Here is a 15265-nt window from a genome sequence, read left to right as displayed (position 1 = left end):
ATATATATATATATATATATATATAACTAGACAGACAGACAGGCACATGATCTTCTTTCAGTTTCTTTCTACCAAATCTACTCCCAAGCCTGAGACTATAGCAGGAGATACTTGCCAAAGCTGGGAAGCAAGCTTCTTAACACCATTAGCCATGCTTGTGCCTATTGGTTGCATTACGAAAAATTTATAACTGAGAGACCCGGATGACTGAATGAAATGAAAGTACTTAGCATTTATTTTTAATTGTTGCATATTTGTTTGTAGCTAAAAAAACCCAGATAAGCCATAAGAAAAGATTACCAAAATATTTGCCTATGCACGAGAATGAATATGAAATGATTTTAACCAAGATTCCAATAAGTGAAAACATGGTATTATGAATGCTATGAAGTAAACCATCTATTTTTCCTCCTTTTCTATTAATGTTTTCTTTGTGAGTGTCTAGGGAGAGTCATTATGCCAACATAATTAACACATCCACTGGTTCAGTTCCACTCCTTTATTATTAATGAATTGGTTAAATATCCAACTAGCTAATCGATTGTTTAATTTGTTTTTGATTTTGTCTGTCAAAGCTCTTTCATTGCTACTTGCAACCTTTTCAATGACTATTGACTTAGTCTGTTATAGAGATTGCATTCGTAAGTTTTTGCTTTTAATGAGACTCTTCTGTCAAAACATATTTACAGAACTAATGAAAGGATATCTACTTGGGCAATAGACTTGTGTAAAATAGCAGCCAAATCTCAATAAAATCACACCATACTTAACAAAAAATAGCTGGTTACTTCAGATAATATATTCCTAGACAAAGGGCCAGTTTTAAGTTAATCAGACAAATTTGTTCAAATTGGATCCTATGTCAGAAGAGGGCCTCATGTACGTGGTTGAGTAGAGGATGCTATGAGGAATTTTTGGTATATCATTGTGGCTAATGGTGGAGCTTCAAATCCTCAAAACTTTTTGACTGGGATTGGTGTAGTACACAAGGCATAAAACGTTGATCTTCAGATTTTGCAGAGTAGAGAGCCCCACTGACAATTTGCTAAGTGGGCCCCCACACTTCCCTAGTGCTGGTCCTGCCTAGACATATTACAACTGAAAAAAATAAAGGTTGTTCATGATTTCAATGAGCAGAATCAAAGTTTTGTTCAATCCATTTACACCAAGGGTTAAACAACAGCAACAACAGATACATTTTATAAAATTACACAGTAAACCCTTCTCACAAAATGTCTTCTGACTTAATCTTAGATTTTAGTTTATAAAAAAAAAGTTTGCTGATTTATTGCTTTCATTGGCAGTCATATTACATCGTATATTGTACTCCTCTTGATATTTATTTTACCATTCTTTAAATTTTACAGCAAAAATCAATATAAAAAATATTGATCAAATTCCAGTTTTCTTTCGTATACTCTCTTCCCTCCTGAGAATTGAAGATTAAGAATAGCATTTTATTTTATATATACTTTGGGTTTTCTTCAATAATAATAATAATAATAGCAACAATAATAATAATAATAATGGTGACAGTAATAATAATAATAATAATGATAGCAACAACAATAATAAAAATAATAATAATAATGATAATAATAACAATAATAATAATAACAACAATAATAATAATAATAATAACATAGCAATAATGTTGAAAGATGAATTAAAGTCATTGCTTCATATGAACAATTGCTCAATCATTTGAAATTGGTATATTTCTAATCTAACTTCATGGAATATAGATCCCTTTCATTTTTAAGATTCCATTTCCTTCTCAGTTCGCATTGCTTCTTTTACTAACAACTTTTTTCAGTTTTATTTTTGGTTATTTATTTACATAGTATCGAAATTTCTGCAACAAGTGCAAACAGCATGGATCAGAATTTAATTTCTACCTCTCCATCTACTTCATCATTCTCTTCATAACTGTCAACATCAACATCAACATCATCGTTATCATCATCATCATCATCATCATCCTAGTATTATTTATCATTCGAAGTGGAAGAATTGTTACAGTATCAATAAAAACTGTCATACAGTATTTGTTCCAGCCCATTATGTTTTAAGTTCAAAGCCCAGTAAAGTCAGCTTTGCCTGTTATCCCACTGGGACTAATAAATATTAACTATCAGTCAAGTACTAGTTGTACTTTATATGACAAACTCCCTCCCGTCAAAAGTGTTGGCCTTGTTCCTAATTCAAATTCTGTCAAGGTCAACTTTGCCTTTCTTTTCTCAGGGTCAATAAAATAAGTACTAGTCAAGCACTGAAGTTGATGTAACTGACTAGAACCCTCCCCCAAAATTTCAGGTCATGTGTCTATAATAGAAAGGATTAGTGTTGTTATTATTACTACTTATTATAAGGTGGTGAGTTGGCAGAATTATTAGCACACTGGGTCAAAATGCTTAGCAGAATTTCAATCATCGCTACACTCTCAGTTCAAATTCCACTGAGGTCAACTTTGCCTTTCATCCTTTCGGGATCAATAAATTAAGTACCAGTGAAATACTGAGGTCAATATAATCAACTAGTTCCCTCCCCCAAAATTTCAGGCCTTGTGCCCTTATAGTAGAAAGAATCCTTATTACTTATTACCTCTGCCTTAGCGAAGGTATTGTTTCAGTTGTGTTTTTTGTTTGTCTGTGGACAAGATATCTCAAGAACTGCCTGAAACACCTTTGATTATAGACCTACTTGATCAATGCTTATCTGGCACTCTTCAAGAACAACAACAACAACAAAGTAAACAGAGGGATTTTAACAATTACATGGGTCACCACTTTTACCAGTATTGTTGCCTTTCTGTTATTTTTTTATCTTTCACTTGTTTCAGCCATTGAACTGTGGCCATACTGGGGCACTACTCTGAACATAGTGACCTCAATGTTTATTATTTTTTAAGTCTGGTTCTTATTCTCTAATGCCAAACTACTAAGTTATGGAGACATAAACAAACCAACACCAGTTGAACATATTGACCTCAATGCTTATTATTTTTTAAGTCTGGTTCTTATTCCCTAATGCCAAACTGCTAAGTTATGGAGATATAAACAAGCCAACACCTGTTTTCAAGTGATAGTCACACACACACACACACACACACACACACACACACACACACAACACACACACACACACACACACACACACACACACACACACACACACACACACACACACACACACACACACACACACACAAACACACATGATGCGCTCCTTTTAATTTCATTCTAAAATACCCATTCACAAAGTTTTAGCTAGCTCAAAATATTGTAGAAGACACTTGCCCAATGTGCCATGCAATAAGACTGAACCTGGAACCATGTGGTTGAGAAGCAAACTTCTAACTACACAATGCTTTTTATAATATTTTCAATGAGAATTCAAAGTGACTGACTGAATGCATTCTGAATTGCAGCATTGTTTTAAAGCTGAGACCAGTTTTAAATTAGCTGTTATTGGCTACTTCAAAAATATGAAACTAGAAGAAACCTCTTTATTTGTCGATGTTACCCTACAGACATTTTGCAATTGATGATCATTGTGTACAACTTTATTCACTGTCTGACAGTGAGTGAAGTATGTGTATCTTGACGAAATATTAAATACACAATAGCTTATAAGAAAAATGCTGTTGACTGCTTATGCTAACAACTGTTAAACAGGAAAAGAAAATCATATAATACATGGGCAATATTTGCAAGTTGTGTAAACAGAACCAGCCACTTCCAAAATGGTCTCATCCATCATGAAAGAACTGCAGATTTGGATCTCACAATATTTGAGTTAAACAGAAGAAAACTTTCATTGTAGCCCTCGTTCATTCACCCTTGGTAAATTAGCAATGACTATCTGATCTCTTTAAATTTGTAGTGATCATATTACTTTTAGCTTTTAATGTTACAAGTTCTTCAAAGTTTCCCTATATTTGTTAGGTGTAAAATTAAATATTACATTTATGTGTGTGTGTGTATATATATTTTTATGTATTCATTCATGCATGTGTGTGTGTGTGATATGAAAATTGCTTTGTTGTAATATTTTCTTTTATCTATATTTTCATTTGATAAGATTATAACAAAAGTAATTACTTTTAGACTAAATTACTCTCGCTATGATTTAACTACAAATTTATTAAATACTAGCACTAAATCACACACATACTGTTATCAGAAACTTGTTATTTTCATTAAATATTACGAGTCAATACGATTAATTTCTGTCTTAAAATATTGGAAAGAAGATTTGGAGAGGATAAATATTACAGATTTACTGGTAAGGAATAAATGTCTGATGATGATTTTGTTCTTTTCTCTCTAGATGTTTTGTATAGGGTAAGAAAATGTTTTCTTGACATTTAAGCTAATTGGACACAGATTGTTTTTCCCTTACAATGAATTTATCCAAAAGATGGGTTCATGAAAGGTGAACTACTTAGACTGTGTGGCAGACAAAAAAATGCGATGAATAGAAGTAAAGCCATACAAATTATAAGGTACACAAGCATTGAATTAAATAATACAATATATCCAGAATATATTTCTACATACTTTTTCTGTTAGTGAATTGAATTTTCTTTATAGCAATCACGTGTTAGTGATAGAGAGTATTATAATAAAATTCTTTATTTGGAATCACACCACATATTCTTAAAACATTTTGTTCGTCAATATTTAAATAATGAAGTCAAAGAGGATTGACTCACGATGCACCACCCACCCTATTCCAATGAACTATTGAAGCAAAAACACTTTATTGTTCGTTTGAAAGTTTACAAACTTTAATTGAAATGTCTTCATTTTCATTTAACGTCGATTCTTTACTTCCAAGTAAAATACCTATATTTACATACAATTCTGAAAAGACAAGGAGAAAATCTAATGACAGTTTTTAGTTTCTGCTGAGATTATAAGTTCTTTCATTCTGATTTATAATTTTCTACAATGCCCAGTAACTTTCTCACGAAAAGCACTGAATTACATAGATTGTTTTTCAAAAACTTGTTATTTTGATCAAATCTTTTAATAAATAATATAGAAGTCACTGAGTATCAAAATGTGTTGTTGTTGTTGTTGTTGTAGCTATTATTATTATTATTATTATTATTATTATTATTATTATTATTATAGAAAACGTACTGCAAAAGCAAGTTTTTTGAATTGTTTTGGACACAGCAGGAGATGTTATGAGAGTAGTACCACTGTCATGGAAATAAATCTATGCACCAAAGAATAATGAGGAATTATAAGAAAAACACATCATTTGTTTGTAAGGTATGTTACTGAAAAGATTAATTCTATTAAATTGTTTTGTTGAATTTTTGGCTTTGTTTTTTAGATAATTCAAAACAGAAATAACACTGACTAAAGGATTATATATTTATATATTCATATATTTATTTTGTATTACAGTTTGCGAACAATAGCCTTGTTAGTTATAGGGTTCCAAGAGGCCAATTACTGATTCATTGCATTTCTGAAAGTGAGAGTGACAAAAGTGAGTGCTGGTAACTCAGTGTAAAGGACTTTGTTTCAAAGAGCTATATATATTTTTTTGTTGTTTTTAATTTTGCCGATGTTTACATCCTTCATCAGTATATATTGGCACAAGATATAAACATTCGTCTCAATACATTGCTATTGGAATAATGTTCATAAGAGAATATATTGAGATTTAATTTCAATATTAGAGTAAAATATAACATAGTGTCTTAAGGTCAATTATTATGGCAGAAAAATATAAGAAATAATTAAATGTTATATCTTGTCTCATTAGGTATATAGGTTTAGCAACATAAAAGAAAAATGTTGCCACTGAAATCTGGTCATTTACCATGTGCAGTAAATATATTTACAAAGTGCAATGAGTTCACAAACACAAATGCATATACATACACAGAAACACAAACAAAATGCAAATGCACACACATGCTTATGCAAAGTTTAGAATGAAATCTGAAACAAAAGAATTTCTCTTGATAAATAGAATTTCAATCGCTAACAGGTTATGCCAAACAGCTGACTGTAATTTGCATTACCTCTTTCTGTCTCATCTACTACTACTACTACGACTACTACAACTGCTGCTGCTGCTGCTGCTCCCCCTCCTCCTACTACTATCTGCTACAATTGTCTCTGTTCCCTTTCAAGTATTGAGTTCTACATTTGCACACACTAATTTGGAGGTGCAAGAACAGTTACCATTGCAAACTGAAATTATATTTTAGTAGATCATTAGGTGAGCCTTTCTGTAAACTCATATTTTGGAGAGGTAAAATATATTATTTTTTCTATGTGTTCATACTGTTATAACAACCTGTGTTTATATTGAAAAGTTTACTTAGTAATTTGTCCAATGTGGAATGCTGTAGATTAGGAGTGACATTCTCAAGTCAGTTAATATGCTTATTTCATGATTGTTGCATGGGTGAATATTTAGCACAGTTCAGTAATTTTATTAAGTAGGATTTTCTTATCAACAGTTTCAGTTCCACTATACTGGACAGGATGAATCTAAATGGCTTTTTATCTGACCACTCAGTGGTGATGTGCTGTTGTTCCACTGTATCAGTGTTGTTGCTTGTCTGATTGTGGTGTTGATATTTTCCAGGTTTATGGTGGCGAGCTGGCATAATTCATTGCATGCTGTACAAAATGCTTAGCAGTATTTCGTCCATCTTTACGTTCTGAATTCGAATTTCACCGAGGTCGACTTTGCCTTTCACCCTTTTGGGCCCAATGAACTAAATGCCAGTTGATCATTGGGGTTCATGTAAATGACTTACATCCTCTCCTGGATTTGTTGGCTTTGTGCCAAAATTTGAAAGCAATATTTTCTGGAATTGTTTTACTTACTGTGCCTTACTGTACCCAATGTACTCTTCACTGGATTGACAAGTTAAAATTTGAATATTTCAATGTTATGTATAAAATTTGAATCATTCAGTACTGTGAATAATTCTGTGCCATATTCTATTTTTAAACATGTAATTGTTGTGATTCTCTGCTAGCCATACTGTGTATGCTGGTGTTTGTTTTTGGTTTAATATTTTTGTATCATCTGTTGGATACAGAAATAATTTTCTTTTGTTTTTTCACTTTGTATACGAAATTGATGGTATTTTACCTGACATTCTTACTGAAGTGATATCTAGGTATAATTTGTTTGAAACCTATATTTTTTTTTACTGGTACTCTGTCAGTTACAACGATAAGGATTCCAGTTGATCCAATCAATGGAACAGCCTACTTGTAAAATTAACATGCAAGTAGCTAAGCAGTCCTGACACACCTACTTTTTACATAGTTCTCAGGGTGATTCAGCATGACACAGAGTGTGACAAAGTTGGCTCTTTGAAATACAGGTACTACTCATTTTTGCCAGTTGAATGGACTGGAGCAACATGAAATAAAGTGTCTTGTTCAAGGACACAACATGTCACAAGGAATTGAACTCATGATCTTACATTGGTGAGGCGAATACTCTAACCATTAAGCCACATGCCTTCACATTTGAAACCTACACTATCATGTTTATTGACATCAAATGAATTTATAAACTTAAAGAGAACATGAAATAATTCTTTCTCAGAATGTTGCATCTCAAAGCTCATAAAGCAATAGATATTGCATGTAAATATTGAGTTAAATGATATTTTTGGATAGAAAATGTCAAAGGGTTTTTTTTAAACTCAGTATTTACATGCTATATTTATAGTTTTATGTACTTCAAGATCCATTGTTCCCAAAAGGAATTACATCATATTTCTATTTTCCCCTTATGTATTTAGTGTCTATGGTGTCTGCTTTAACATTTGATTGGTCCTTGGGCAGTAGTGGGAAATTGTAGATTCTGAAATCCAGTATTCATTGCAGTGATGTGTATCCTCAATGCCTTTTACATGATGGTTTGTTTACCATATTTGATAAAAATGTTTTTTTTTTTTATCAAACTTTTCATTTACATATTTACATAGTATAGTTCTTTGTTCAATATCATACTGGGATCTATCCTATATTCAGTTTGCTTCTCAATTCTTAACCCATTACTTACCAGTGATCTCATATGAGATCACTTAAAAGTTACACATTTCGTAATTATCTCTCAATATTTACACATATCTAACCTTTTTGCTATATCTACTAGGTATATTTCTCTGATATTCAAATGAGGTTTGTTAATTTTTCACCCAATATCTCGCTTATTTCTATTTAAAATGTTATTTTGAAATTTTATTTTGATCATTCCAGCATGTTTCTAAGGTTGTTTTATGCTAGAAATCAAAGTTTCATAAACAAAATTCCAGTTAATAGAATTATGGGAGGTAATGGGTTAAGCAGCATTCAGCTCCAAAATTATACATTAAGATGTTGCAGTTTTTAAACATAAGAGTAAAAGTACTAAGTGTATGGTGTAGAATAAATTATCTATTTAAACTGAATTATTTTTTTTGTGACTTGAATTTTGTGCCAGTACAACTGTTTAGGTAAATGCTTTTGGATATTCCTAGTTGTCTTTATAAACAATAAAGCATTCAAAGAATTTCATTACTATGTGCATGTATTTCATTAGAATTTCATTACTTTGTGTACTTTATTGGCCAGAGTCTAAATATTTAGATATTATAAGCTATTTAATACTAACAATACAACGGCTATTTACAGCTGCACAAGAAACAAATGATAAAATCTGACTTGGAACTTATAGATTTTTACCTTCCACTCAACTTAGATCAAGTAAACCGAGGATCAACACTATTCCAGCTATAACCATCCATTCATTTTAGGGGTGTATATTACCCCAAATATGGAAGTGCATTGCTTGGTGCTTAGGGTGTTGGACTCATGATCATAAGATTCTGGTTTTGATTCCTGGACTGGGTGATGTGTAGTGTTCTTGAGTAAAAACATGTAATTCAATATTGCTCCAGTCCACTCAGCAGGTAAAAATGCATAATGCTGTGATGGACTGGTGTCCCATCCAGGGAGGAATATATGTGCCAGAGAAACCAGGAAACCAGCTCTATGCCTCTTATGGAGTAATACAGACTAGCCCATAGTACCACATTATCCAATGTGTTCTGCCATTTTTAAGATGGTCAGGTGTGATTTGAAGAAGATTCAGTAGCTATTTCTGCAGGATAACCAATCATAAGCAATCCCCACTGTTTTCGTTTTATGAATGTTCAGAATCAAAATCACATTTTCAAGTATAAGAGAGGCGATTAAATCAAATTGAAAGAAACAAAAAAATACATCCAAAGAAGTATGTTGCAATTACCATTCAGTGCTAGGTCAGCCCCAATCAAGTGGACTTGATTGTTCCAGCTTTGACCATTCTACCTTTAAGTTTTGAGATATAGTGTATCAAGGACTATATAATTCAATGTTTACTTCCTTATTTCTTTAGACAGTAAGGTGTGATTTAAGCCAACAAAAGAGCCTTAAAGCTGTTATTTAACTAGCAGGTCAAGTAACTCCATCGAGGCTTCCTCTTTGGCTTGGGGGAAAAAAATCAATATTCGTAAGGCTGCTACCTCTAACAGCGGTGTATTGTTTCTAACCTGCAGATGAGAACTGATTCTGCTTCTGGAGCTTTGACTCCCTATATACAGATATTATTGTTATGATGATAAATTTTCTAAGGTACCTAATCTATCATCAAAATATATAGCAAGTATTGTGAAGATTGGCAGTTTAGGAAATTGAATATTCTTTCCTAGATTTAAAATAGAAGCTCCAAACAGAATGAAATAATTATCTTTTTTTTTATATAAAAGCAACACTCCCACATTTTCCACAGGTTCATTCTTTCTAAGCCTTACATACATACATACATACATACATATGTACATACTTACATGCATATGTACATACATACATACATACATACATACATATATATATGTACATACACACATACATACATACATACATGCATACATACATGCTTTTTAGTTTTGTCTATCAAATCCTCCCAAAAGGCTTTAGTCAGCCTAAGACCATAGAAAATACTTGCCTAAGGTGCCACGGAATGGGATGGAAATCAAAACCACGCAACTGGAAAATAAGCTTCTTAACCATGGGGACATGTTTGCACCTATATACATAAATTCGAATTATATTCTAAGCTATTTAATTTCTAATTTAAGTTATTTTATTGAGCTTTTTTTTATAACTTATAAGAATGAGTGAAAAGAATTTCCAAATGTTTTTTGTGGGAGAGTATATGAAGAAGTATGTGAGATAGTTCACATAGTGGATTGTGAGATAGAATATGAACCAGCTTCTTAGTATATTACTGCTGCTAGAATAGCAATTAGAAGAAAATTAATTTAGCATCTGACCAGGCATGGCAGGGTAAAGATGTTGCTATGGCATTTATTCCAAGAAAATAAAAGAAAAATTTCAAAAATATATATATAGCACAAAGAAATACAGTTAGAAAAAAGACAAGACATTACAAAAATGTGCAGTTATATCACTACCACATTTTTAGAACACCGAAATGGAGTTTAGTCATCCAAAGATTTATAAATGACTAACTTAAGGCCATCGACTCTGAACATCAATCAAAATAGAAAGTCTCTAAAACAAATAAATTGATGAGTTTCTCTGCCATGACAAAATATTGATGAAACGATTTCTCTCAAGTAATCTGGATATTTATGTCATTTCTTGTCTCTTTTTCAGAGAAACAACAAAATCCTTTTATGATATGATTGTTTGTTGGTTATTGTCTATTTTTAGTTTTTTTTTTAATATTCTTTCTTGCTGAAAATTTCATAAAGCTTGTGAATTCTCTAAAGGATAATTTCTGTTAATCTTAAAAGAAACTTTTTTGATTTAAAGAAATTCAAATGGCATCTTAAAGAAATGAGATGCAACCAATGAAACAACAACAGCAATAATGAAAAATAAAAATTATTGCCTGCAAGTTTAATTTCAAATGATTCTTGAAAATAAAACCATTTTTCTAATGATTCCATGGTGAGGTATCAATATTAAGGAGAAATTTGAGCTTTGAGTTAATGAAAAAGATTTTGAAATCAATTCAATTCAGTGTTACAGCTGAAGAAATATGAACTGGTCCTTTGTGAACAGGAAAAGGTTAATTGGAACTCAGCAAAGTAAAACAAATAACCTTTTGCAACTCCACAGAATTTTGAAGGAGATTTCAGCAAACTTTTGAAAACACCTTATGTGTTAGAAAGAGACAAGTTATTCTACTGGAATCATTTTCAGAGTGATTTAAGAGATAAGGCTTTATTCAAGTCAAATATAGATTATGAATTAAATTTCTTTGCAATGGTAGTATGCTTTATTCCCAGTACATTAGTTAAAGTGCTTTATCAAGTTAAAACTACATTATTTTCTTAGTAGTGTGAGCCACCAGTTGCCACCCACATGTTGCAGTATTATTTTAATGTAAGGCATATACATAGGAGAGGCAGAAAAGATTTGGTTTTATAAAACACTTCAGGATTAGAATATTTTCTGAAACTGGAAAGAAAACTACTGCATTACAGTCAGTATTGAAATAAAATGTTTTGTCTTGCATCCTTAATATTTAGCACTTAAACGAGCTGTATCCAGCTCAAATATTCTATCTGCTTATGTTCAAACTGGCCAGATCCAACCTCCCACACGTACCTTATAATATAAAAATAAACAATCAAATCAGTGAAACTTCAAAGCTACAAAATAATACATGAGTAATTCAAAACAATGTGGACATATTTGCATTGCATATGAAGAGAATAATCTGTGGGTTAACAGGCATAAGTTTATAAGAACTGTTAGGCGTTTGCTGAAATGATCTTTTGTTAGAAAAGAGAAGGAATACAGTGTTACAGGTATCTCTGGGGCATCTCTTTGAAGAATTTATAGTGGAATGTATTGACCCTAGTAATTTTTTTCTTAAAGTCTGGTACTTATTCTATCAGTCTCTTTTGCTAAACCACTAAGTTATGGGGATGTAAACATATCAGTTCCAATTATCAAGTAATAGTGAAGGGAAGGGTGGACAAACACACACACACACACACACACACACACACACATAGCTTGCTTCCCAACCACATGGTCCTGGGTTCAGTCCCACTGCATGGCACCTGAGCAAGTGTCTTCTATAGCCTTGGGCTGAGCAAACCAAAGTCTTGTGAGTGGATTTGGTAGACAGAAACTGAAAGAAGCCTATCATATATATATATATATATATATATATATATATATATATATATATATATATATATATATATATATATATATGAGTGTGTGTGTGTGTGCATGTGTGTGTGTGTGTCGAAGAGTTTTCTTTTTAGTCAAACGAATCGACCTCAAGGCTTTCTTTTTATGCCTAGTATTTATTCTTTCGGTCTCTTTTGTTAAACTGCTAAGTTACGAGGACATAAACCAACACTGGTTGTCAAGTAGTGATGGGGACAAACACAGAAACAAAGACACACACATAAATACACACTCTCACACACACACACACACACATGATGGGCTTCTTTTCAGTTTCTGTCTATCAAATCTACTCACAAGGCTTTGGTCAGTCCGAGGCCATAGTAGAAGACACTTGCCCAAAGTGCCACACAGTGGAACTGAACATGGAACCATGTGTTTGGGAAGCAAGCTGCGTATCACACCGCCACATCAACAACCTCACAAACTAGATGCACTGAAATCATGCCAGCGACCAGATTGCAGTTAGTGTAACAAAAAATGTTGACATCAAATAAATACAGTTCAAGTGTAGTTAACAGTCTTTGTCATGTTTTTGAATGGCTAGAATGCATTTTTCACGCTGCAATCATTTTAGTTTCAGCTCATGGTCTCATATCACTTTCCTAACAAGTATACCTCCGAAATGGAAAAGATATTTTCTAAATTAACATATTTGCATATTGCTGGAGCAACGAAGGGGATATTATTCCAGATCTCCATATTTATGTAGTGCTAAAGCAATGAAGAAGGGTATTTTCCCAAATTTGCATATATACATATTACTTGAGTAATAGAGAGGATATTTTCATAAAATTTGCTTATTTACATATTACTATAGCAATGGAGGGGGTGTTTTTCCAAATTGGCATATTTTCATATTGCTGGAACAGCAGAAAGGATATTTTTGCAAATTTGTATATTTACATAATGCTATAGTAATGAAGAGGATGGTTTCCCAAATTTGCATATTTACACATTAGTGGAGCAAAGGAGATGTTTTTCCAAGTTTGAATATTTATGTGTTGGAACAATTATTTTTATATCTGTGGACCTTCCCCTTTGTTAATCAGTGAATATTTACCCATAAAGTAGGAATGGAATATACTTGTCAGTTACGCATGCTTTCATTTCTTGCTCAAAAGAACAACTCAGTATACTGTGTTATATTAAAGATTATTGTTTCTTTTTTCCTTAGTGAAGAATTTATTAGATTTATAGCATAAGAAACAGTGAATGACTGAAAGCATAGGCAAAATATTTCTCAATGTGTTACATCAGATGTAATATTACTGCATGGTTGATAGAAGCTGAGTTATTCAAAGTAACTTGGAGACTAAATAAGTTTATTATATTGCAATAGACAGTTATTTGTTTGTTTTTAATGTGAAATGAATAGTGGCCCATCTAAAATACAATAAAGAAGACATCAAAGTAATATTGTTACTGAAGTTGCTGTTACTTCTGTAGCTCAATATTTTGTTTCCAGTCAATATTGTCCAGTTTATACAGACATTAAAATGTAAATCTACAATGTTAACTGTATTGAGACAAGCTTTCTGGAAACATTGATATATTATTTCTGTATCATTCACATGTCTTGTACTGAAAACAGAATTAAGAATAATTTTCAATATCTGTAGACTAATTTTCACCCAGTTTTGTAATAATGTTACAATTTGCATTAATTTGACTTGGTAAATAGCAGTTTTTGTTATATTGCAAAATGTGCATTACAATTTATACCTTCTTAAAGACCTCTGTTTGATATGGAGAAGATATAACTTAATGCACCAATTTTATTTGATATGCTAGTCTTTGGCACTGCACAATATCTGGTTATATGTCTATGTCAGAAAGCCTCTTGTTTAATTTCTATACTCTATAGAACTGAATTTATTTCTAAGCTTATAATTTGTAACTTCACAGTTACTTTGTTACAATATACTAGAAAGAATGATAAGATTCCATTTACTGGTTCCAATATCTGTTACAAATTTATAAGATGTTTGTTATTATGTTATGAAATCTAATCTACTTATTAATTATTCAGGCAATCTTTCACCTGTGCAGCACAAGATATAGTGTATCTAGAATTACATAATCTAATATCTCACCTTCATTTTTATTGATTCTGATGCTATCAACCTGCTTGAGACTACCCTGGTTCTACAACACAAGCTTCCTGTTTTAAAGTGATCTAAATTAAAACCTTCCATCAAAATTCGATGTTATATTTCAAACACCAGTGTAATAATCTTTTCTACTTTTATGCACAAGGCCTGAAATTTGAGAGAGATGAAGATAGTTGAATACATTAACCTCAGTACCTGACTGGTACTGCATTTTATTGACCTTGAAAGGATGAAAGGCAAAGTCAACCACAGAGAAATTTGAATTCAGAGTGCAAAACCAGAAGAAATGTCACTAAACATATTGTCCGGTATGTTTATGATTCTGTCAGCTCACTGTTTTCCTCCAGTTTAATAACAATAAACTTATGTTATCAAATTCTTCATTTTTTTAAGAATTTTATTGAAATGCAATGTACGTGATCAAAATCATGATAACTAAAGGATTAAGACAGTCAAATGTAATTTGAAGTAGATTCAGCTGCTATTTTTAATCAGTGCAGTGACTCCCTCATTTATGTGGAATGTTCTCAGTACTTGTATTAGTAAATAATGTTTTGACTAATTGACTATCGAATTGTTTGTTACATAAGAACATTGATGGAACCATTTAATGTTCAAGTGCACAATAACTGAAATTTGATCTCAAAAGGATTTGATAGGCATGGCTGTATATAGGAACAGATGCAGCTATGTGGTAAAAAGTCTGCTTCTCAATCACATGGTTCTGGGTTGAGTCACACTGCATGGCACCTTGGGGAAGTGTCATCTACTATTGCTTCAGATCAACCAAAACCTTGTGAGTGGATTTGGAAACTGAAAGAACCCAGTTGTCTATGTATATAGACACACACACACACACACATACACAGAGTTGATAAAGGAAATGGAAGA

This window comes from Octopus bimaculoides, chromosome 2, assembly GCF_001194135.2.
Source record: "Octopus bimaculoides isolate UCB-OBI-ISO-001 chromosome 2, ASM119413v2, whole genome shotgun sequence".
In the NCBI taxonomy this organism is placed as follows: Eukaryota; Metazoa; Mollusca; class Cephalopoda; order Octopoda; family Octopodidae; genus Octopus; species Octopus bimaculoides.
Note: the sequence above shows the minus strand (reverse complement) of the source record.